Source organism: Rattus norvegicus, chromosome 16 (genome assembly GCF_036323735.1).
Source record: "Rattus norvegicus strain BN/NHsdMcwi chromosome 16, GRCr8, whole genome shotgun sequence".
Classification (NCBI taxonomy): domain Eukaryota; kingdom Metazoa; phylum Chordata; class Mammalia; order Rodentia; family Muridae; genus Rattus; species Rattus norvegicus.
In genome coordinates, this window is record NC_086034.1 from 35,971,869 (window position 1) to 35,996,537 (window position 24,669).

The following is a 24,669-nucleotide window of genomic DNA, read 5'->3' on the forward strand; positions in this document are numbered from 1 at the left end:
GGGGGGGGAACCTTGCGAGATATTTAGGATTGCTGTTTAAGTATTAAATGTTCACTTGTCTCTGGCAGTCTCTGGTATTTACCACCTCATTGCAAAACAACAGAGGATTAAGTAAAGTAGCCTTTCTTCTAACTTCTAGCCTGCTAGTTGAAGTCCCAGGAAGAAAAGAGAGACACTTTGAAAAATGTTTTTTATTGGATATTTTATGTATTTAATTTCAAATGTCAACCTCTTTCCCCTTCCCTTCCTCCCTGCCTTCTTCCCCCTCCCCCTGGTGCTATGAAGATGCTCTGACTCCCTCCCACCCACTCCCACCTCAACACCATGGCATTCCCCTACACTGGGGAGATGAGCTTTCCCAGGAACAAGAACTTCGCCTCCTATTGGTGCCAGGTAATGCCGTCCTCTGTTACATATGGGGATGAAGCCATGGGTCCCTCCATGTGTACTCTTTTATTGGTGGTTTAGTCCCTGGGAGCTCTGGGTGGTCTGGTTGGTTGATCTTGTTCTTCCTATGGCGTTGCAAAGCTCTTCAGTTCCTTCAGTCCTTTCTCTAACTCCTCCATTGGGGTCCCTGTGTTCAGTCTGATGGTTAACTGCAAACATTCTTATCTGTATAACTAAGGCTCTGGCAGAGTCTCCCAATTAATCCTTATTTCTATGTTCTTTCTAAAAAATGAAACTGCTCTAAGAAAAGAAGATCTTCTTTATAAAAAGTTTTTCTTCAGGTCTGTTTAAAAAGGTATCTCTGCCTCTTCTTCTCCTAATATTGCTCTCTCCTTCTTTTCTGATATGTACCAATGCCATTACCCCAAATTCCTTACTCATATTGCCCTTTCTCCCAATGCCTTTACTTAGTTCTTCTTGAGGTCAGTCTAAAATGTTCTTCGCAGTTCTGTCTTCTTCTTTGTCCTCAGCACTTATACATCTTTCATAATATATGATCACATGGTTAAAGCTCACTTCAAGTTTATACATGAATTCAAATCATAAATCAAATAAGTTTACAACAGTGAAAGTTTACATGCATATTCATAAGAGTATCTGGCTAAACATTTGTTATCTGTCACAATCTATACAGGTTCATACAAAGTTTAAAACCATATTGTTTGTGACTAAGGTATTAGCGAAGTTAATATCAGTCAATATTGTATCTTCCCTTTTTATGACCTTTATTGATTGTTTTACAACTTCTTGGAGTGTGCACTAAGTTATAGATACCTGCTTGCTATATCAGAAACAATTAACCTATGACACTTAAGACTAGCAGACTTCAATTGCAGTTTTGCCATCAGAAAGAAGTTAATAGCAGTCATATTGTAAAAGAGCTTAATAATTCCTAATACAATTTTAGGAATTCTTGTAGAATCATCATTAAGAAATAAGCAATCGTCTATTTGTTTTTACAGCATCACTACAAGACAGTACATCGACTTGGTTCTGCAGAAATCTGCTCAAAAGAGTAAGCTAAAATATAATCTTGTCAACCTTGCCTAGAGAAGCAAATCCATCAATAATGTTAACAGTCAATGGTTGAACCATTTAAGAAAAATCACCTGCTTCTCTTTAGCTTCTTGATGGATCCTGGCAACTATTAAACTTTCCACGAATCTTTGTTTCCTTGAAATTTTTCATTTATTTTCTTTTTTTTTTTTATAGACTTGAGTATTTCTTATATACATTTCCAGTGTTATTCCCTTTCCCGGTTTCCGGGCAAACATCCCCCTCCCCCCTCCCCTTCCTTATGGGTGTTCCCCTCCCAACCCTCCCCCCATTGCCACCCTCCCCCCATAGACTAGTTCACTGGGGGTTCAGTCTTAGCAGGACCCAGGGCTTCCCCTTCCACTGGTGCTCTTACTAGGATATTCATTGCTACCTATGGGGTCAGAGTCCAGGGTCAGTCCATGTATAGTCTTTAGGTAGTGGCTTAGTCCCTGGAAGCTCTGGTTGCTTGGCATTGTTGTACTTTTGGGGTCTCGAGCCCCTTCAAGCTCTTCCAGTTCTTTCTCTGATTCCTTCAATAGGGGACCTATACTCAGTTCAGTGGTTTGCTGCTGGCATTCGCCTCTATATTTGCTGTATTCTGGCTGTGTCTCTCAGGAGCGATCTACATCCGGCTCCTGTCGGTCTGCACTTCTTTGCTTCATCCATCTTGTCTAATTGGGTGGCTGTATATGTATGGGCCACATGTGGGGCAGGCTCTGAATGGGTGTTCCTTCAGTCTCTGTTTTAATCTTTGCCTCTCCCTTCCCTGCCAAGGGTATTCTTTTTCCTCATTTAAAGAAGGAGTGAAGCATTCACATTTTGATCATCCGTCTTGAGTTTCGTTTGTTCTAGGGATCTAGGGTAATTCAAGCATTTGGGCTAATAGCCACTTATCAATGAGTGCATACCATGTATGTCTTTCTGTGATTGGGTTAGCTCACTCAGGATGATATTTTCCAGTTCCAACCATTTGCCTACGAATTTCATAAACTCGTTGTTTTTGATAGCTGAGTAATATTCCATTGTGTAGATGTACCACATTTTCTGTATCCATTCCTCTGTTGAAGGGCATCTGGGTTCTTTCCATTTTCTGGCTATTATAAATAAGGCTGCGATGAACATAGTGGAGCACGTGTCTCTTTTATATGTTGAGGCATCTTTTGGGTATATGCCCAAGAGAGGTATAGCTGGATCCTCAGGCAGTTCAATGTCCAATTTTCTGAGGAACCTCCACACTGATTTCCAGAATGGTTTTACCAGTCTGCAATCCCACCAACAATGGAGGAGTGTTCCTCTTTCTCCACATCCTCGCCAGCATCTGCTGTCACCTGAGTTTTTGATCTTAGCCAATCGCACTGGTGTGAGGTGAAATCTCAGGGTTGTTTTGATTTGCATTTCCCTTATGACTAAAGATGTTGAACATTTCTTTAGGTGTTTCTCAGCCATTCGGCATTCCTCAGCTGTGAATTCTTTGTTTAGCTCTGAACCCCATTTTTTAATAGGGTTATTTGTTTCCCTGCGGTCTAACTTCTTGAGTTCTTTGTATATTTTGGATATAAGGCCTCTATCTGTTGTAGGATTGGTAAAGATCTTTTCCCAATCTGTTGGTTGCCGTTTTGTCCTAACCACAGTGTCCTTTGCCTTACAGAAGCTTTGCAGTTTTATGAGATCCCATTTGTCGATTCTTGATCTTAGAGCATAAGCCATTGGTGTTTTGTTCAGGAAATTTTTTCCAGTGCCCATGTGTTCCAGATGCTTCCCTAGTTTTTCTTCTATTAGTTTGAGTGTGTCTGGTTTGATGTGGAGGTCCTTGATCCACTTGGACTTAAGCTTTGTACAGGGTGATAAGCATGGATCGATCTGCATTCTTCTACATGTTGCCCTCCAGTTGAACCAGCACCATTTGCTGAAAATGCTATCTTTTTTCCATTGGATGGTTTTGGCTCCTTTGTCAAAAATCAAGTGACCATAGGTGTGTGGGTTCATTTCTGGGTCTTCAATTCTATTCCATTGGTCTATCTGTCTGTCTCTGTACCAATACCATGCAGTTTTTATCACTATTGCTCTGTAATACTGCTTGAGTTCAGGGATAGTGATTCCCCCTGAAGTCCTTTTATTGTTGAGGATAGCTTTAGCTATCCTGGGTTTTTTGTTATTCCAGATGAATTTGCAAATTGTTCTGTCTAACTCTTTGAAGAATTGGATTGGTATTTTGATGGGGATTGCATTGAATCTGTAGATTGCTTTTGGTAAAATGGCCATTTTTACCATATTAATCCTGCCAATCCATGAGCATGGGAGATCTTTCCATCTTCTGAGGTCTTCTTCAATTTCTTTCCTCAGTGTCTTGAAGTTCTTATTGTTCAGATCTTTTACTTGCTTGGTTAAAGTCACACCGAGGTACGTTATATTATTTGGGTCTATTATGAAGGGTGTCGTTTCCCTAATTTCTTTCTCGGCTTGTTTCTCTTTTGTATAGAGGAAGGCAACTGATTTATTTGAGTTAATTTTATACCCAGCCACTTTGCTGAAGTTGTTTATCAGCTTTAGTAGTTCTCTGGTGGAACTTTTGGGATCACTTAAATATACTATCATGTCATCTGCAAATAGTGATATTTTGACCTCTTCTTTTCCGATCTGTATCCCCTTAATCTCCTTTTGTTGTCTGATTGCTCTGGCTAGAACTTCAAGAACTATATTGAATAAGTAGGGAGAGAGTGGGCAGCCTTGTCTAGTCCCTGATTTTAGTGGGATTGCTTCAAGTTTCTCTCCATTTAGTTTAATGTTAGCAACTGGTTTGCTGTATATGGCTTTTACTATGTTTAGGTATGGGCCTTGAATTCCTATTCTTTCCAGGACTTTTATCATGAAGGGGTGTTGAATTTTGTCAAATGCTTTCTCAGCATCTAATGAAATGATCATGTGGTTCTGTTCTTTCAGTTTGTTTATATAATGGATCACGTTGATGGTTTTCCGTATATTAAACCATCCCTGCATGCCTGGGATGAAGCCTACTTCATCATGGTGGATGATTGTTTTGATGTGCTCTTGAATTCGGTTTGCCAGAATTTTATTGAGTATTTTTGCGTCGATATTCATAAGGGAAATTGGTCTGAAGTTCTCTTTCTTTGTTGTGTCTTTGTGTGGTTTAGGTATAAGAGTAATTGTGGCTTCGTAGAAGGAATTCGGTAGGGCTCCATCTGTTTCAATTTTGTGGAATAGTTTGGATAATATTGGTATGAGGTCTTCTATGAAGGTTTGATAGAATTCTGCACTAAACCTGTCTGGACCTGGGCTCTTTTTGGTTGGGAGACCTTTAATGACTGCTTCTATTTCCTTAGGAGTTATGGGGTTGTTTAACTGGTTTATCTGTTCCTGATTTAACTTCGATACTGGTATCTGTCTAGGAAATTGTCCATTTCCTGAAGATTTTCAAATTTTGTTGAATATAGGTTTTTATAGTAAGATCTGATGATTTTTTGAATTTCCTCCGAATCTGTAGTTATGTCTCCCTTTTCATTTCTGATTTTGTTAATTTGGACACACTCTCTGTGTCCTCTCGTTAGTCTGGCTAAGGGTTTATCTATCTTGTTGATTTTCTCAAAGAACCAACTTTTGGTTCTGTTGATTCTTTCTATGGTCCTTTTTGTTTCTACTTGGTTGATTTCAGCTCTGAGTTTGATTATTTCCTGCCTTCTACTCCTCCTGGGTGTATTTGCTTCTTTTTGTTCTAGAGCTTTTAGGTGTGCTGTCAAGCTGCTGACATATGCTCTTTCCTGTTTCTTTCTGCAGGCACTCAGCGCTATGAGTTTTCCTCTTAGCACAGCTTTCATTGTGTCCCATAAGTTTGAGTATGTTGTATCTTCATTTTCATTAAATTCTAAAAAGTTTTTAATTTCTTTCTTTATTTCTTCCTTGACCAGGTTATCATTGAGTAGAGCATTGTTTATTTCCACGTATATGTGGGCATTCTTCCCTTATTGTTATTGAAGACCAGTTTTAGGCCGTGGTGGTCCGATAGCACGCATGGGATTATTTCTATCTTTCTGTACCTGTTGAGGCCCGTTTTTTGACCAATTATATGGTCAATTTTGGAGAAAGTACCATGAGGAGCTGAGAAGAAGGTATATCCTTTTGCTTTAGGATAGAATGTTCTATAAATATCCGTTAAGTCCATTTGGCTCATGACTTCTCTTAGTCTGTCGACATCACTGTTTAATTTCTGTTTCCATGATCTGTCCATTGATGAGAGTGGGGTGTTGAAATCTCCCACTATTATTGTGTGAGGTGTAATGTGTGTTTTGAGGTTTAGTAAGGTTTCTTTTACGTATGTAGGTGCCCTTGTATTTGGGGCATAGATATTTAGGATTGAGAGTTCATCTTGGTGGATTTTTCCTTTGATGAATATGAAGTGTCCTTCCTTATCTTTTTTGATGACTTTTAGTTGGAAATTGATTTTATTTGATATTAGAATGGCTACTCCAGCTTGCTTCTTCTGACCATTTGCTTGGAAAGTTGTTTTCCAGCCTTTCACTCTGAGGTAGTGTCTGTCTTTGTCTCTGAGGTGTGTTTCCTGTAGGCAGCAGAATGCAGGGTCCTCGTTGCGTATCCAGTTTGTTAATCTATGTCTTTTTATTGGGGAGTTGAGGCCATTGATATTGAGAGATATTAAGGAATAGTGATTATTGCTTCCCTTTATATTCATATTTGGATGTGAGGTTATGTTTGTGTGCTTTCATTCTCTTTGTTTTGTTGCCAAGATGATTAGTTTCTTGCTTCTTCTAGGGTATAGCTTGCCTCCTTATGTTGGGCTTTACCATTTATTATCCTTTGTAGTGCTGGATTTGTAGAAAGCTATTGTGTAAATTTGGTTTTGTCATGGAATATCTTGGTTTCTCCATCAATGTTAATTGAGAGTTTTGCTGGATACAGTAATCTGGGCTGGCATTTGTGTTCTCTTAGGGTCTGTATAACATCAGTCCAGGATCTTCTGGCCTTCATAGTTTCTGGCGAGAAGTCTGGTGTGATTCTGATAGGTCTCCCTTTATATGTTACTTGACCTTTTTCCCTTACTGCTTTTAATATTCTTTCTTTATTTTGTGCGTTTGGTGTTTTGACAATTATGTGACGGGAGGTGTTTCTTTTCTGGTCCAATCTATTTGGAGTTCTGTAGGCTTCTTGTATGTCTATGGGTATCTCTTTTTTTAGGTTAGGGAAGTTTTCTTCTATGATTTTGTTGAAGATATTTACTAGTCCTTTGAGCTGGGAGTCTTCACTCTCTTCTATACCTATTATCCTTAGGTTTGATCTTCTCATTGAGTCCTGGATTTCCTGTATGTTTTGGACCAGTAGCTTTTTCTGCTTTACATTATCTTTGACAGTTGAGTCAATGATTTCTATGGAATCTTCTGCTCCTGAGATTCTCTCTTCCATCTCTTGTATTCTGTTGGTGAAGCTTGTATCTACAGCTCCTTGTCTCTTCTTTTGGTTTTCTATATCCAGGGTTGTTTCCATGTGTTCTTTCTTGATTGCTTCTATTTCCATTTTTAATTCCTTCATCTGTTTGATTGTGTTTTCCTGGAATTCTTTCAGGGATTTTTGCGATTCCTCTCTGTAGGCTCTTACTTGTTTATTAATGTTTTCCTGTGCTTCCCTAAGTGTCTTCAGGTCTTTCTTGAAGTCCTCCAGCATCATGATCAAATATGATTTTGAAACTAGATCTTGCTTTTCTGGTGTGTTTGGATATTCCATGTTTGTTTTGGTGGGAGAATTGGGCTCCGATGATGGCATGTAGTCTTGGTTTCTGTTGCTTGGGTTCCTGCGCTTGCCTCTCGCCATCAGATTATCTCTAGTGTTACTTTGTTCTGCTATTTCTGACAGTGGCTAGACTGTCCTATAAGCCTGTGTGTCAGGAGTGCTGTAGACCTGTTTTGCTCTCTTTCAGTCAGTTATGGGGACAGAGTGTTCTGCTTTCGAGCGTGTAGTTTTTCCTCTCTACAGGTCTTCAGCTGTTCCTGTGGGCCTGTGTCTTGAGTTCACCAGGCAGCTTTCTTGCAGCAGAAAATTTGGTCTTACCTGTGGTCCCGAGGCTCAGGTTTGCTCGTGGGGTGCTGTCCAGGGGCTCTCTGCAGCGGCAGCAACCAGGAAGACCTGTGCCGCCCCTTCCGGGAGCTTCAGTGCACCAGGGTTCCAGATGGTCTTTGGCTTTTTCCTCTGGCGTCCGAGATGTGTGTGCAGGGAGCAGTCTCTTCTGGTTTCCCAGGCTTGTCTGCCTCTCTGAAGGTTTAGCTCTCCCTCCCACGGGATTTGGGTGCAGAGAACTGTTTATCCGGTCTGTTTCCTTCAGGGTCCGGCGGTGTCTCTGGCAGGGGTCCTGCCGCTCCTGGGCCCTCCCCCACGGGAGCCCAGAGGCCTTATACAGTTTCCTCTTGGGCCAGGGATGTGGGCAGGGGTGAGCAGTGTTGGTGGTCTCTTCCGCTCTGCAGCCTCAGGAGTGCCCACCTGACCAGGCGGTTGGGTCTCTCTCTCACCGGGTCTGGGAGCAGAGAGCTGCTGCGGGCCGGGATCCACGGGTGTGGGACTTCCAGTAAACACAGAACGTGCCCGGTCCTAGAGAAATTCTGCTTCCGTGTGTCCCAAGCTCACCAGGCAGCTTTCTTGCAGCAGAAAATTTGGTCTTACCTGTGGTCCCGAGGCTCAAGTTCGCTCGTGCGGTGCTGCCCAGGGGCTCTCTGCAGCAGCAGCAACCAGGAAGACCTGTGCCGCCCCTTCCGGGAGCTTCAGTGCACCAGGGTTCCAGATGGTCTTTGGCTTTTTCCTCTGGCGTCCAAGATGTGTGTGCAGGGAGCAGTCTCTTCTGGTTTCCCAGGCCTGTCTGCATCTCTGAATGTTTAGCTCTCCCTCCCACGGGATTTGGGTGCAGAGAACTGTTTATCCGGTCTGTTTCCTTCAGGGTCCGGTGGTGTCTCTGGCAGGGGTCCTGCCGCTCCTGGGCCCTCCCCCACGGGAGCCCAGAGGCCTTATACAGTTTCCTCTTGGGCCAGGGATGTGGGCAGGGGTGAGCAGTGTTGGTGGTCTCTTCCGCTCTGCAGCCTCAGGAGTGCCCACCTGACCAGGCGGTTGGGTCTCTCTCTCACCGGGTCTGGTCATTTATTTTCTTAATGAATGTGTTTTCTAAGTTTGAATTTTTTTAATTCACCTACCCAACTTTTTCAATTAGATGACTTATATACTATGAGACTTTTATTTATTGGTGTTTAATATTTATGGGAGAAGGGATGAGTAATCTTCTGACCATTTATTAACATATACACTATTTTTTAATTCTTTTCTTTTGTGTTTTACTGTACCTTTGATGTGTGATTTGTGTTTAGTGATTTCCTTATGATTATATTATCTAAGCTTTGTAAAGGACTCAGTGTCATGTTGCAACCTATATATACTTTCCTGATCAGTTGTTTGTGTAGATACAAAATCTTTTGAATTTCACTGTGTATACAAATTATACTACATCACATTTATTTCTATTTTATATTCATTTCTTTTCCACTTATGTACTTGTAAGTTTGGAAAGAACTTTTGATTATTGCAGATTAGGTGAGATATTAAGAAATATTGGCTCTCTATCTATGTATTGATAAGAATAAGTTTGACAATGTGTTCAGAGTGTAGTTTAATAAAGGGAATATTTAATGCCAGCACATATGGCAGTTTTATATTCTCCTGAAATGTTCTAAGAAGAATAATGATTGGAGCACTAACTATTCAGTTTGTGAGTAATGGAGAAAAGAAAATAAGCTCATATGGTAAAATTTAATGTATTATTCTGAGTTCTGATATTATACTCAGTATATGGGATATTGATATTCAACAGAGATAATTGGGTTCCTTCTAAATTAGCATGTGTTAGTGATGATGTGATCTCTGCCACCTACTATTGTTTTATGCTATTTACCAAACTTGTACCTCGTTGCTAGAGATCAAAATTAAATAAATACTGCTAAAAGGTTCTTGCTATAGTATTGTTCATTTTAAATTGGAAACTTTCACTGATGTTTATATAATTTGACATTTTAAAAGTTATCAATTGATTGTATTGACATATATAATCTACATTTTTGGTAAAGAATAAAACAGGTCAAAATATTAAGAGCCTGAACAGTCAATTTCTTATATTTTATATGTTGTATTTGTTTCATTATGAATTATTAACATTTTGATAATATAAAATGTTTGTTATCCCACTGTAATCATGAAATATTTCAACACCAAACTACGACTAAATGAGTTTAATTTTCTCATTTCATAAAATAAAATGTCTCATGTCATGACATAAAATGAGATTCTTTAAGGCTTGCCATTTTTGACTTTTATAAATATGGGATAGTATGTATCCTACAAAATTTATTGTTAATGAAATTAAATAATATGACAGAACATACAACTTGCTATGTAAGAAGTTGTAACCCTGGAACAAATGCCTTTTAGTTTGTCATTGATTTCAATGCTAATTATAAAAAATATACTTATAAAAACTTTGAAATGGAATTTTATGTTTAAAGATATCTGATAGCAGCAATTTTAAGTATCAAACTGCAACTTTAGCCAAATATGAGACAAACATTTATTAAGACATGGGTCAATGAAACTTATTGATCATGAAGCACCTCATATGCCAGGGTTCCATATCAATAGTTGTCCTCCAATAAGAAAATAGTCATGTAAGTCAAGAAAATAGTTTTATACCTCAGAGATTAAACAAAAACCTATTACTCATGGCTAGCTGGTATACCAAGACCCAGAAGCATTGATTGAAAAAAAAAAAAAGAAGTCTCTTCAGGATTTCCTATTTCGTATCACAATTAGGTGGTAACTAAGGTTCTCAGAAGGAATGTCCATATCCTGAAAGACCTGATGTTTACTTGCTAAACTATAATGGATGCAATCCACAGACCACATGAAGCTCAAGAAGAAGGATGACAAAAATGCAGATATTCCTACTCCTTCTTAAAAGGAGGAACAATAATATCCATGGTAGGGGATATGGAGGCAAAGTATAGAGCAGAGACTGAAGAAATGGCCATTCAGAGCCTGCCCCACATGTGGCCCATATATATATATATATATATATATATATATATATATATATATATATATATATACAGCCAGCAAAACTAGGTAAGATTGATGAAGCTAAAAAATGCATGCTGAAAGGGACTGGATATAGATCTTTCCTGAGAGACACATCCAGAACATGTCAAATACAGAAGGGAATGCTAGCAGCAAACCACTGAACTGAGAACAGGACCTCCTTTGGGGGAATTAGAGGAAGGGTTGAAAGAGCTGAAGGGGCTTGCAACCTTAAAAGAACAACAATGCCAACCAACCAGAGCTTCCAGGGACTAAACCACTACCAAGAAACTATATACATTGACGGCCCAGGGCTCCAACTGCATATGTAGCAGAGAATAGCCTTGTTGGGGTACCTGGGGAAGCCTTTGGTCCTGCCAAGGTTGGACCCCCAGTGCAGGGGAATGTGGGGAAGAGGTAAAGGGGGTTGATGGGGGAACACCTGTATGGGGGAGGAGGAGAGGGTGGGGCCTTATGGACTGGAAACCAGGAAAGGGAATAACATTTGAAATGTAAATAAAGAAATATATCTAATGAAAAATAAAATTAAAAACAAAACAAAAAATGTATAATAGAGCACACTAGAATAAATAGGCACATAGCAAACTCTATGCACAATATTGTGTTTTCTTTGAAATATTGACCTCAGGATATTCTATTTGAATGATCATCTAGAGAGAAGAAGTAAGTCAGTCAGGACTAAACAGAGACCTCATATATGTCCTCTCACATTGTAGAGTATCTCCCTGAAAGTTGTGCATCACACTAAGCTGTGACAGTCAGTGTAGTTTGATTAATTATTTTATAAATGTTTTGTTTCCATCTTATCTTGTTATGTTTAAGTTCTAAATCTACAATAACTAATTTGTACTTTGAAAAAGTATAATTATTTAACAATGCTATGTTGTAGGGACTATAAACAAATAAAACACAGCCAGAAAATTTAATTCAAAAGCTGTATAATGAATTTGGCCCCTATATTTATTTACTTTCTACACGCTATAAAAACTAAAACAAGCTTTATTTTCTTTAGCCTCTTAAATAAGATATTAATAGAACTTCCACAGCCACTGAGAAATCCCCAAAATACCAAAAAAAAAAAAAAAACCAACAACAACAAAAGAAAAATAAACAAAAAACTTAAGCAAGTACAACACATAATTTCGAGGATAAAAAATTGGTTCTAGAAAAAATAATTTTATGTCAATAGTAACTAAATAAGAGATAGTAGATTTTTTCTACAAAAATTTAGATAATTAAAAAAATTAAATTGTGAAAGACAAACTATTTGGATCTGAAGCTCACCAACTATATAATCAAATCGTAGACTCAAAAAGAAAAGTTTAATTTTTTTCTATTATTTAATGTTGATTTTGACAATATTTTACTGCTTTTGAATACAAATTTATAAAACTGCTTTTGAGAATTCATTACTTTGTTCTCTTTAAGTCACTAAAATTATTAATTTTAAGAACAATAAATACACTTACAAGAGTATATTACAAATTTCAAAGTAGGTTAGACCTATTTTTAAATGTTCGTAACATGGCAGATGTATTTGAAGTGGTGAATATTTTAATTATTTTGATTGAGTTATTTTACCCAGAGCTAAAACAATCATTATCTATCCCATTAATGCACAAAGTATTAACAGTTAGTTTACAATCATTTAAAGTAATAAAATTTTGTTGTAGGCCTATTCACAATTTTATATATCCCATTTTATAATAAGTGTTAAAAATGTAATAAAAGTATAAATCAAAAAAGCAAAAGCAAATGCAGCTGGAATTTTTATAAAAATGAGTAGGTTAGTATAGAGGAAAATGTAAGTATGCATTAGAATAGTGATAGGATAAATAAAAACATATTTCAGGGCAGGCATTGTTTTATTATTTAACAACATGACATTTACCTCCAATTACATAATTAGGCCACAGACTAGCATCATGGTAAGTGTTTGTAATTCTGGTCCTCTTCAATCCAGAGTCCAAGGAAGGAAAACTGGTTCAGTTCTTCCCAGTTATATTCCTGGTTCCTGGTCACCCAGGGAGGCATATAGAAGTCAGTAAAGGATCTGCAGTATATGTACTCACTCATAGGAGGAGAGTAGTCAATATATACAGAACACCACTGATACACCCCACAGACCCTAAGAACTTAAGCAAGAAAAAGGCCCAAGTGAAGATGCTTAAATCCCACTTAGAATGGGGAACAAAATATTCATGAAAGACAGAGGGAGGGAGAATCCTAGGTAGGAGAGGGGAGGAGGAGGGGGAGGGAAAAGGGAGGCAATATTAGATATGGGGAGAGACAGGAGGAAGGCCTAGAGGGCCACAGGTCCCCAAGTGGACGGATGGGTACACTGAGCCTCCTATAAAACTTTCAACTCAAAATTGATACTGATTAAAAGAAATCCAAAGACAAAGATGAGGTAATGACTGAAGGAATGGCCAATCTTTGGATCCATACCACAGACAGGCACCAATCCCTGACCATATTACTGATGCTATGTTGTCCTTGCAGACAAGAGCCTAGCATGCCTGTCTTCTGAGAGCTCTACCAGTGGCTGTCTGAGATAGATGCTGATACTCACAGTTAAGTACTGGACTGAGGTCAGGCACCCCTGTGGAAGGTTAGAGGAAGAACTGAATGAACTAAATGGGATGGCACTAGGAGGACCATCAGAGTCAACAAGCTAGGACTACTGGGAGCTCGCAGACACTGAGTCACCACTCAATGACCATACACTGGCTGACTAGGTTCCTAACACATTTGTAGCAGAGGGCTGTCCTGTCTGTCCTTAGGCAGAGAGGATGTGCCTAATCCTGTAGAGGTTTGATGGCCCAGGATGGGAGGCTATGGGGACTCCTCTCAAAGGTAAAGGGGAGGGTGGATGGGGGAAGAACTCTGCAAGAGGACTGGGAGGGGGAGGGGGCAACATTTGGGATGTAAATAATAAAGTAATTAATAAAATAAAATAAAATACAGAAAATAGAATCCAAGCCAAAACACCTTTAATGAACAGTTATTTAAAAGACTGTAATAAATTAAAACTCTCCTATTGTATATTAAATAAAAACAGTGCAGGCTACACATAGAAATTTGAAATGGGTTTGGAGCTTTACCAAAAGCATTGTTGTTCCAAGGACTACAGAACAGATCCAAGACTTAATTAAAATCTCCTTTCTCTAATGGCACATTCCTTGGCCAATTCGCTAGCACATCTTACCCAAGGAGACAGCAGCTGTCTTTCCCTATGGAAACCCCATGTACACCAGGGACCTAGATTAAAGCACAATAGTATCCTCACTCCTTCCACCAGCTCCCCCATCAGGCACCTGAGCTCAGTCTCCAAGCATCCATGTCTGCTTTGGACAGTTGCTGTTTGAACCTTCTAAGGAGCAGCCACATGTGCCCCTTGGCAACAGCAGCAGTGTCAGGTTTGGTGTCTGCAGACAGGATGGATTCCAGGAGGGACAGTCCTCAGATGGCCCTTTCTTCAATCTCTGCTCCATTTTCTGTCCTGTTTTTCCTTTGGATAGAAAAGTTTCTGGGTTAAAACTTTGAGATGGGTGTGTGGTCCCATTCCGCCATCGGGGCTGTGCCTCTCTACTGAAGGTGGTCTCAACAGGTTCTAACTCCCCATTTTCTGCACATTTTAGCTAAATCATCCCGTTGGGTCCTCTTGTTTCCCTGGCGTCTAGGACTGGAGAGTGGCTATCCCCAGTTTCTTACCCGCTCTGGTACATATTTTTGTTCAATTTCCCAACACTCTGTACCTCTCTCTCCTCTCCCTCCAGTACCTGATACTGCACCCCCATTTTTTCGGAGCTGAAGGGGATTTCAGCTCCATAGGAAGAACAACATTAGCTGGCCTGACCACCCACTGCTCCCAGAGACTAGACCACCAAGCAAGAAGAGAACAGGGAGGGACCCATGGCTCCAGATAGAGAATTGCCTTGTCTGACATCAGTGGGAGGGGAGACTTTTGGTCCTGTGGAGTTTTGATGCCCCATGGAGGGGGATGTTGGAGGGGTGGGGCAGTGTTAAAGGGTGAGTGGGTGGTGAGCACACTCATAGAGGCAAAGGGGAGTAGGAAGAGAGAAGTTATGGGATGGGGTGCTTGTGGAAAGGTAGCTGAGAAGTGAAATATCATTTGAGATGAAAATGAATGGAATGATTAATAAAAAAAGAAAAAAAAGCATATACTGTATCTTTTACAAAACTATGATATACCCAATAATATTCAGGGCAAGAGGTGTTTCAAGTTTTAAACTCCGTTTTGGGATTTTGAATGTTTGCACAAAGTAACAGTTGAAAACGCAGGGTAATTAACTACCTTTTGCTTTAGTAAATCTTCATAACATCCTGGAAATCCCCAGAGTGATGTAAACTAGTTTCCTAATTAGGATGAAGTCACCGCGAACCCATGGACATCTTTGTGTAAGTGTAACTCATTATGCATATAGTATAACAATTACATCTTTTGCACATAGAATTTAATAAGACAACGTTTATCCTCAGTCAAAACATAGAATATAATGAGTTTTAATTTATTTCTGTAATGATAATGGCAACCAAAACCTTCAAAGTTATTAAAAATAGCTGTTCTAAAGAGTTAATAATTTCTAACATGCCTCTAAGAACCCCTTTTAGTCGAAAAGAGTTATATAACAGATGCCTTTCTTTTTTTTTTTTTTTTATTCTTTTTTTTCGGAGCTGGGGACCGAACCCAGGGCCTTGCGCTTCCTAGGTAAGCGCTCTACCACTGAGCTAAATCCCCAGCCCCCAGATGCCTTTCTTTCTTTCTTTTTTCCACGTGGAAACGTTTTAATGAGAGAAGAAGAGTAGAGGAGGAGAGGAGTATAGGCTGGCCGGCCGTGAGCACGTGGAAGACAATGGGGAGAGAAAGGACAAAGGGAATAGGGGATGAGAGCCAGAGCAAGAGAAAAGGAAGGATGCCTTTCAACTGATAAGAAGAACCTTTTGATTAAATCCTATATTGTTTTAAAATACATGTGAACATTTGTCATCTTGGAGGCCCCCATCACACAGTGTCTAGATGCTCTAGGATTTCAGCATTTTATTCCACTTATCAAAATAATCTGAACGTGTCTGAAATAATAGATGTTCTTGAAAATATTCCAAGCAGCTAGAAAATGTAAACAACCATTTGCAAAACAGTAAAATCACTTGAATATATTTGCATTTTTTAAATGATGCATTCACTGTAAACACATAAAAATAGAACAGGAAATGAACATACAAATTTTGTATTCTTTGAATAGTTAGCTATTTCAAATAACAATTAGTGTAGGAAGCCACCATCATTTGTAGATAGTTTTATTCGACAAACTGTTTCATATAATTTTCCTTTTAGGCACTGAATATTTTTGAAAGGACATATGCTTTATACTATTAATCATTAAAAATATTACAACATAAATTTCTCATTTGTCTTTGCTATGATTTGCTTATTATAACCTGAAATTGTGTTGTTAATCTATGGGTGTCATGGTGATCAGAACTATCATCAGGTCCCAATACAGAGGGATGAGGATTAAGTCAGTGACCATGAGATTACCTTAGCCGTTTTGGGAAAAATGTGGCATTATGTCATTACAGAGCTTTAAGTCTTACCTGTCAGTGCCGAAAAGAAACAAGGCTATTTTGTCTGCTTGAAGATTTATTGCAAAATTTCTGTCGGTTGTATCTCTGTTTTATACCAAGGATGCTTTTAATTTCCACAGCCCCAATGTCTGCAAAAACCAAAATCACTAATAATATCCAAATATATGTGCTTCAGAATGAACTCAACTCCATTCTGTCACTAGATTAGACATTTTACTACTATTTAAAGTATCACTTGTCCAATAGACAAAACACATTTTCACTAAAGAACTCCATATGGCTACAATGACAACCCTCAGAGGTAAACAAGAGTATTCGGCTCTTCACAACCAAAGAGAGGGGTTAAAATTTGCCTCAGGGATGGAGGCATTGAATTAGTGTTATACCAGCAATTGACTGAAATACATACTTGCAGAATATAAGAAAAATTGTTAAAATTTAAGTGCAATTATCTAATATTTCTTATTTTTATGTAAGATATTTGAGGGGTTGTAATACAACCTAGCTAGAAACTGTTTTCCTTGTAATCTTTATTTTTATATTTAATAAATCTATTCTTATTTGGAACATAGCAGAGAATGATATGTTTCCATTCCTTGGGTTTTTCAAAATGGCATGGAATAAAGAATGTCCCTTAAGATCTGGATCTATAAGACAACATTGTATGCTTATCTAACTCATAGTATGCATGGACATTTTAATCATTATTTTTAAATACCATCATTTTCTAGTTTGTTGTAGCAAATTTGTAATCTTAGTTTGAATTCATTTTATATAAAACATGTCCAATTAATGCAATTTTAATATATCTAAATGAAAATAAAAACACTTCTTAAATGTAAAGATGTAGAATAAAATGCACTCCTGTTCTATCAAAACAGGGAAACTACAATTATTTTCTTAAGATACGAAATTTTGCCTTTAAGAAATGCTGAAATATAAATGATTAATACAACAAAAAGGTTTGGTTATATGTAATCTAAAAAGAAAAAAAAGTCAGCTGAGAGACTGTAGTGGCAATCATAGATCCTTAATGAGTCTCTCTTAGGTACTCTACATATATGTGACGGTTGTTAGCTTGGTGTTTTGGGGGCCTCCTGACACTGTTCCTACTATTATGTTGCCTCATCCAGTCTTGCTGAACTCCTATAAGTTTGTGCCATGTCTTCCTGTTTTATTGTATCTTGACATGCCTATTTGGTTGATGTTTCTGAAGACCTGCTCTTTTCTGCAGGGGAGTGAGAAGGAAAAGAACTTGGGGTAGAGTGGAAGGGGAGAAAGTAGAAGGACTGGAAGGAGGGAAACTGAGGTGGGGATATACTGCATGAGAGAAAAAGAAATATCTTGTAATAGTCATTTTTCTTCTCAAAAATTCTACCAAAAGACTCTTCTGACTTTACAGGACAAGTTCTTACATATAGTTATGAGCTGAACTGTTGAATGTCAGTGTCAGATGACACAGTCCTTAAGAGTCAAAAGCTGTGTGACTGGACTGCTCCATTCTGACTCCTGTAATTCAGTTCTGGGGACATTGTTTTCCGTTGTTTGTGCCTTGCCTTTGATCTTTTCAGTGGGAAGGATCCCAAGAACTCTGCTGAGCAATTCCAGACCATTTAACACGCTGCAGAGTCTACTACATGTTAGAACAACAGGAGCTTCCTTTTCCTACAGTTTTATAAACACTGAGGTTTTGTTCTTTTTTAATAACTATTGTAATAGTCATGAGGTGATACCTTACCAGGAGACCAAGTGAATAGAATGGACAAGGTTTACTCATCCCAAATATCTACAAAAGTTGTGCTTATATCATACAGAGAGAGAGTTATCTCCCATCACCTCCACCAGCTTCTCACTCATCCAAATATTGTACCCAACTTCACCCTTTTGCCATGTATAAAACCTCCATACACTATAGGAAGTAAATGTAAAGCAGAGTATGAAGTCACAGATCTATAATACCAGCATCCAGGTGGTAAGGCAAGAGAGGATCATTAGTTCAAAGACATACTAGATTGTAAAATATAAATTAAAAATTGTTTACTCTGTAACGTATTTGACATAGAAAGATACTTTCTCTGAGAAATACTTTTCCAAAGAAATTAAATTTAGGAACTGGATGAAGCGATTGAAGAAGGCTAAGAATACAAAGCACATAATGCAAAAGTGATTTGTAAGCAAACAATTTCTAGGAATATAATAACTTACGTTAGAATAGAAAATGAATGAATCACAGATTATGTCCAAATTTTAGTGTATTTTAAACATGCATTTCAGCTGTGACAGGACCAATAAGTTTTTTATTATATTTTGTCAAATTGCTTCAGCCACTAAAAGCAAATGTTCTATTCACATCTCATTGACTGTTTTGAACACAGTATGGTTCCTCTCCTGGGGAACTTTGTACAACTGGACAATGTATTCTCAATCTGTAACTCGTGCAGTAAATTATTTTCCTTGGAAAACTCATACTGCCAGAAGCGTCTACATTTCATGTAGATTTATTTTTTATAGAGACCAACAAACACTGCTTAAGCACAGTATGGTATATATTGTAATAAAAGTATATATAAATCATGCAATATGGAGGAAGAAAGGCACACAATGCAGTTATTTCTCTTCCCGGGATAGAACTTTACTGATAATGTTGCTATGTTTCATTCCCAGCAGTGGATTTGCTCAAGAAATCAGAAGTCGGGGGGAACCAGGAAGCTCCCAGTTCTCCAAAGGTAGAGGCTCATATGGAAGTGTGACAGTATCTAGGATATTTCTCAATTAATTTTCTTTTCTGACAATGTATTCTACACATTGGGGAGCATGATGTGCTCAAAGGTTTCTGTATACTATTACTGAAAATTGATTTATGACAGAGAGAATCAGGATCAAAAGATCCCAAAACAGGCTTCCGAAACTGGTTCATTTTTCTCTAAGTTGAAAATAAAAGTAAGACAATTCAAAGACGGCTTCAGAAAAACACCTATCTATCATGAAGGAGTCTAGGAACTTAGTCAGCGGAAAGCTGAATCCACTTTCTTTAGAAAAGATTAGACCAACTCTGAGCAGCTCAAGCCCCTCACATCACTGTCTGAAATGCAGTGTATCGCAGAGAGCTTTGAGGCAGGATAATGTGATCTCTTGCCAACAGATACTTGTTCTAAATTCAGTGGGAGGGAGAAAAGTCTCAATAATGCAATGAGTAAAATAGTCAAAGGCCAGAGTGAAATATTTGTGTCTTATGAAGATTCACGTTTCCTTTATAACGTTTTTTCATTCCTTTTGCAATTGTACTTACTGATGACTTCTGAACCAGGAAGATAAAATCATTGTCTTTTGACTTAGTTAAACACATCATGGTGGCAAAGTCTTCTTCCTTCCTGATGTTCTCCCTTGCTTAAACTTGAGCAATATTCACTAATACCAGATTCTACTCACTGTGTACATCATAGAAGACATTCTATTCCACACACTATTGCAATGTTTAGCTTTAGATCCACGTGTAGTTGAGGTCATTCATTGTTATTCTGAGACACTAAAGTTGGTAATGGTATTTGATTCCGTTATAACGCAGTGTATTATTTTAGGAGTTGTGAAAAAATAAGAGCTTATATACTCTAATTTTTAAAAGTTTTATGTTTAAATTCATATACTTAATTTTATAATTATCATTTTATCTGTATGCCCATGTTATGAAATCAATATTTATTCATCAAAATGTTGTCAGTAGGAGTCATAAGAGGGCATTGTTTATGTTGGGATTGGAATTATACATGATTGTAAACCACCTTGTAGATATTGAGACTCAAACTTGGTACTTCTCAAGAACAGCCTGTGCTCTTTACCACAGAGACATCAAGTCCCTGAAAAGTTATTTTTATATAAAATACTGATTTTTACACATTTAATTTTCTAAAAGAATACTTTCCTTATATGTACATGAAAAAATAATATATTATTTTGCTTTTCAGTTTTTTATGTTTGAAAACCATATAAGGTATTGAAATTGTATTCGTTTAAATTCTCAAAGTTCAGATTTAATGTGGTATTGTAGATATGAAGGAGATAAAACTTATAGAAGTAAACGAAAGAGTATTATTTACACTTGAATATCAAATACAATAGTTACTTTAACGTGTCTCAACTATGACTTCATTCAAAATAGATGCAAACATTTAAATTATTCTAAAACCTATGTCTATCTCCATATTTTATAAAATATTAAAAGTTTGCTTCTATAATATGAAACACATAGAGTATTTTTATTTATAGTTTATTAATGATACCGAAAGATATGTGTACAACTAGAGCATGCGGAATAGTCAGGAGGATTAGGATGTGAAATCTGACTTGTTCTGAACTACATTTCACAGTGAGTTTCAGGCTATTCTGAACTAATCGTCACATTGTCTATCAAATAGGAACAAGAACCCTGGTGCTTATGTTATATTTATTATGCAAGTTATCCCAGGAACCAAATGAGGCAATAAAAGCAATGCCTTCATCTATTTACAATTAAAACACATTTACCATAAAATACTAGTGTTACTTAAAATATATATTTAATATAAGAAAACCATAATTGGTGCTGGAGAGATGGCTCAATGGCTAAGAGCACTGACTGTTCTTCCCAAGGTCCCGAGTTCAATTCACAGCAACCACATGATACCTTTTTCTGGTGTGTCTGAAGAGAGTGACAGTGTATTCATAAATGAATGAATGAATGAATGAATGAATGAATGAATGAATGAATAAAATAAATCTTTAAAAACAAAAGAAAACCATTATCAAGTTAAATGTTTCCTAAACATGGTTATAAGAATCTTAAGTAAGCTTAATAATGTGAGTGAGAAATTAAGGAATGTAATCTCAGTACTTGAGAGCCAGAACAGGATGTTCAGGCATACAACGTCTTCCCCCACCTCAAGAATTCAAGTTTAGAGGCTGGAGAGGGCTCAGTGCTTAAGAGAGATTGTTGATCATCTAGGGAACCAAAGGTTTTGTTCTCAGAATGCATGTTGGGCAGCTCACAACTTTCTGGAACTGAGTTGCAAGAGATCTGATTTGGATTCTATTTCTGGACTATGGGTGACAAACCACACTTGGTATGCAATGAATTCCTACAAACACACACACACACACACACACATACATGCACGCACGCACACACACACACACACACAGACACACACACATACACATACACATACACACACACACGGAGAGAGAGAGAGACAAATACATAAAAATAAGTTTAAATCCAGGTTACATGTGATTCTGTCACAAAACTAATTAGTAAAAAAATGAAAATGATTATAAGTGCTAATTTTGCTAATATGAGCAGTTTTTTGTCCTACTTCATAGAATATGGTCTTGCATTCACTAATTTCAGTTTTGAGTGTGAATCTATACAAAGAATGTATATTGATTTAAAAGTCAATAGTTGTACAAAATCATACGTGTTTTGCATATATATATGGCACATACATACTAAAAAATTACAATATGTATAGCTATAACATCAAACTATTTTCCAGGCATGATGATGTATGCTTATAATTAGGCATTTGTGAGACAGAGACAAAATGACTTGAAATTAAAGTCTGATCTGTCCCTAGTAGCATATTTGCAAACTTGCTTTAACTCTTTAACAAAATTTAGCAATGAAAGGCAATGAGGAAAAAACCACAATAATACAGAGTCCTGAACCTGTAGCTCAGTGAGAAGAGCGTATGCCTTCTATATACACATTCTAGCTTTGATTCTCAGAACAGCAAATAAATTTTAATTAATTAAATAAAATAAGAAAAACTATAAAGAAATCGCTCAACTCTAATGAACTTCTTATGATTTAGCTATTTATTCTCTATTATCTCATTAGTTATTTATCATTTTCGGATGCATTTTAATTGTGCTTTAAGAAAGTTCCTTTGTAAAGCATTTTCTTTCTCATGAAGTGTTTAAATCACAAACAGTAGCATACTAAGTAGATTCTTCTATATCTTTTTATCCTCTTAAGTATTCGTTCTAGCCCTCCCTAGTATTAGCCTGGAGGATCAGAAAGAGGCAAAGAACACTGTTTCCTTAGCTTGAAATAAGAAAAAATCACATTACACATTCTCTGCCTTCTACAGAAAGAGTAGTTTGCGTGAAACATTGAAGTACATTGCTGGTTGAAATAGACAGGCCTCGCTTTCATGATTGACCCAGCTCATCTTCATAGTAATTAGATCACCCCATAAACGATCCTCAGGAATGACTGTGAAGGGGTTTCTAGACTGTCTTAACTGGGGTGACATTACACACAAGAAAGATGAATAACACCATTCCTTACATTTGGGTCCCGGACTTATAAAATGACCAACAGCATCTGTCTTTCGGTGTCCTGATTGCAGATGAAAATGTGCCAGTTCCATCAGATTTCTGCCAGCATTATTTAGCCTATGCGATGGACTATGCATTCAAACTGTGAGTCAAAATAGGTACTTAACCCCCTTCAGTTGCTTTGCTTAGATATTTTTGCAACTATGAGAAAAATAACTAATATAACTACCAAAGATACTAATGCTCGAGGAATAAAATGATTTGTGAAATTATGGAAACCAGAGTGTGGGCTAATGTGAGACTATGAATGCATATTTCATTAAACTTGATGTTTGCTTTAAATAAATCTCTTTTATTGCAATATGGTAAGTGAGCATGTGTATTTTGTGATAAATCTAAAAATATACCTAAATGTGGGTGTAGCAATTATCTACGTAACAGATTGCAAATATTTGCAGGCAAGCTTTATGTGACTTCTCAGTTTTGGTTGCAGTTTACAAACACAAGTGTAAGGCGACATCCTTGTAACCATGGATAGGTGCATTACACGGATGGGTGTTGTCATTATCCTAGTGTGGCTTTGTTATAAACAAATCAGGGGGTTAGGGGAAAGGACAGAACCAGGATGTGCTGATTCACTCAACTGTAGAGTTTTGATAGTCACCAAATGACACAAACAGGCTCCTCAGAAATTTGATAAAGAATGTATCTTGTTATGCTGTTCTGCATTTGGGCAAAACAAGTTTTTTAATAAAATAAAAAATTAAGAATATAAAATATGAGTACTTTGGAAGAATGTGATCAATCTGATTTCGGACTTTTTCTTTTTTTTTATTTATTAACTTGAGTATTTCTTATATACATTTCGAGTGTTATTCCCTTTCCCGGTTTCAGGGCAAACATCACCCTCCGCCCTCCCCTTCTTTATGGATGTTCCCCTCCCCACCCTCCCCCCATTGCCGCCCTCCCCCGAACAGTCTACTTCACTGGGGGTTCAGTCTTAGCAGGACCCAGGGCTTCCCCTTCCACTGGTGCTCTTAATAGGATATTCATTGCTACCTATGAGGTCAGAGTCCAAGGTCAGTCCATGTATAGTCTTTAGGTAGTGGCTTAGTCCCTGGAAGCTCTGGTTGCTTGGTATTGTTGTACATATGGGGTCTCGAGCCCCTTCAAGCTCTTCCAGTTCTTTCTCTGATTCCTTCAACAGGGGTCCTATTCTCAGTTCAATGGTTTGCTGCTGGCATTCGCCTCTGTATTTGCTGTATTCTGGCTGTGTCTCTCAGGAGTGATCTACATCCGGCTCCTGTCAGCCTGCACTTCTTTGCTTCATCTATCTTGTCTATTTGGGTGTCTGTATATATATATGGCCCACATGTGGGGCAGGCTCTGAAGGTGTTCCTTCAGTCTCTGTTTTAATCTTTACCTCTCCATTCCCTGCCAAGGGTATTATTGTTCCCGTTTTAAAGAAGGAGTGATGCATTCACATTTTGATCATCCATCTTGAGTTTCATTTGTTCTAGGCATCTAGGGTAAGTCAAGCATTTGGGCTAATAGCCACTTATCAATGAGTGCATACCATGTTTGTCTTTCTGTGTTTGGGTTAAGTCACTCAGGATGATATTTTCCAGTTCCAAACATTTGCCTACGAATTTCATAAAGTCACTGTTTTTGATAGCTGAGTAATATTCCATTGTGTAGATGTACCACATTTTCTGTATCCATTCCTCTGTTGAAGGGCATCTGGGTTCTTTCCAGCTTCTGGCTATTATAAAAAAGGCTGCGATGAACATAGTGGAGCACGTGTCTCTTTTATATGTTGAAGCATCTTTTGGGTATATGCCCAAGAGAGGTATAGCTGGATCCTCAGGCAGTTCAATGTCCAATTTTCTGAGGAATCTCCAGACTGATTTCCAGAATGGTTTTACCAGTCTGCAATCCCACCAACAATGGAGGAGTGTTCCTCTTTCTCCACATCCTCTCCAGCATCTGCTGTCACCTGAGTTTTTGATCTTAGCCATTCTCACTGGTATGAGGTGAAATCTCAGGGTTGTTTTGATTTGCATTTACCTTATGACTAAAGATGTTGAACATTTCTTTAGGTGTTTCTCA

The 24,669-nt window shown here is 37.9% G+C and overlaps 1 long non-coding RNA gene across 1 annotated transcript; it reads right to left on the minus strand.

Annotated features, from left to right (window-relative positions):
- Nucleotides 1-12,487: 12,487 nt before the first annotated feature.
- On the minus strand, nt 12,488-19,677 carry LOC120097434 (uncharacterized). Its single transcript, XR_005494821.2, has 4 exons — nt 19,535-19,677; nt 16,255-16,373; nt 13,953-14,146; nt 12,488-12,649 (listed from the first exon to the last, which is right to left on the minus strand). It is a non-coding gene; the product is annotated as an uncharacterized LOC120097434 (long non-coding RNA).
- Nucleotides 19,678-24,669: the final 4,992 nt, after the last annotated feature.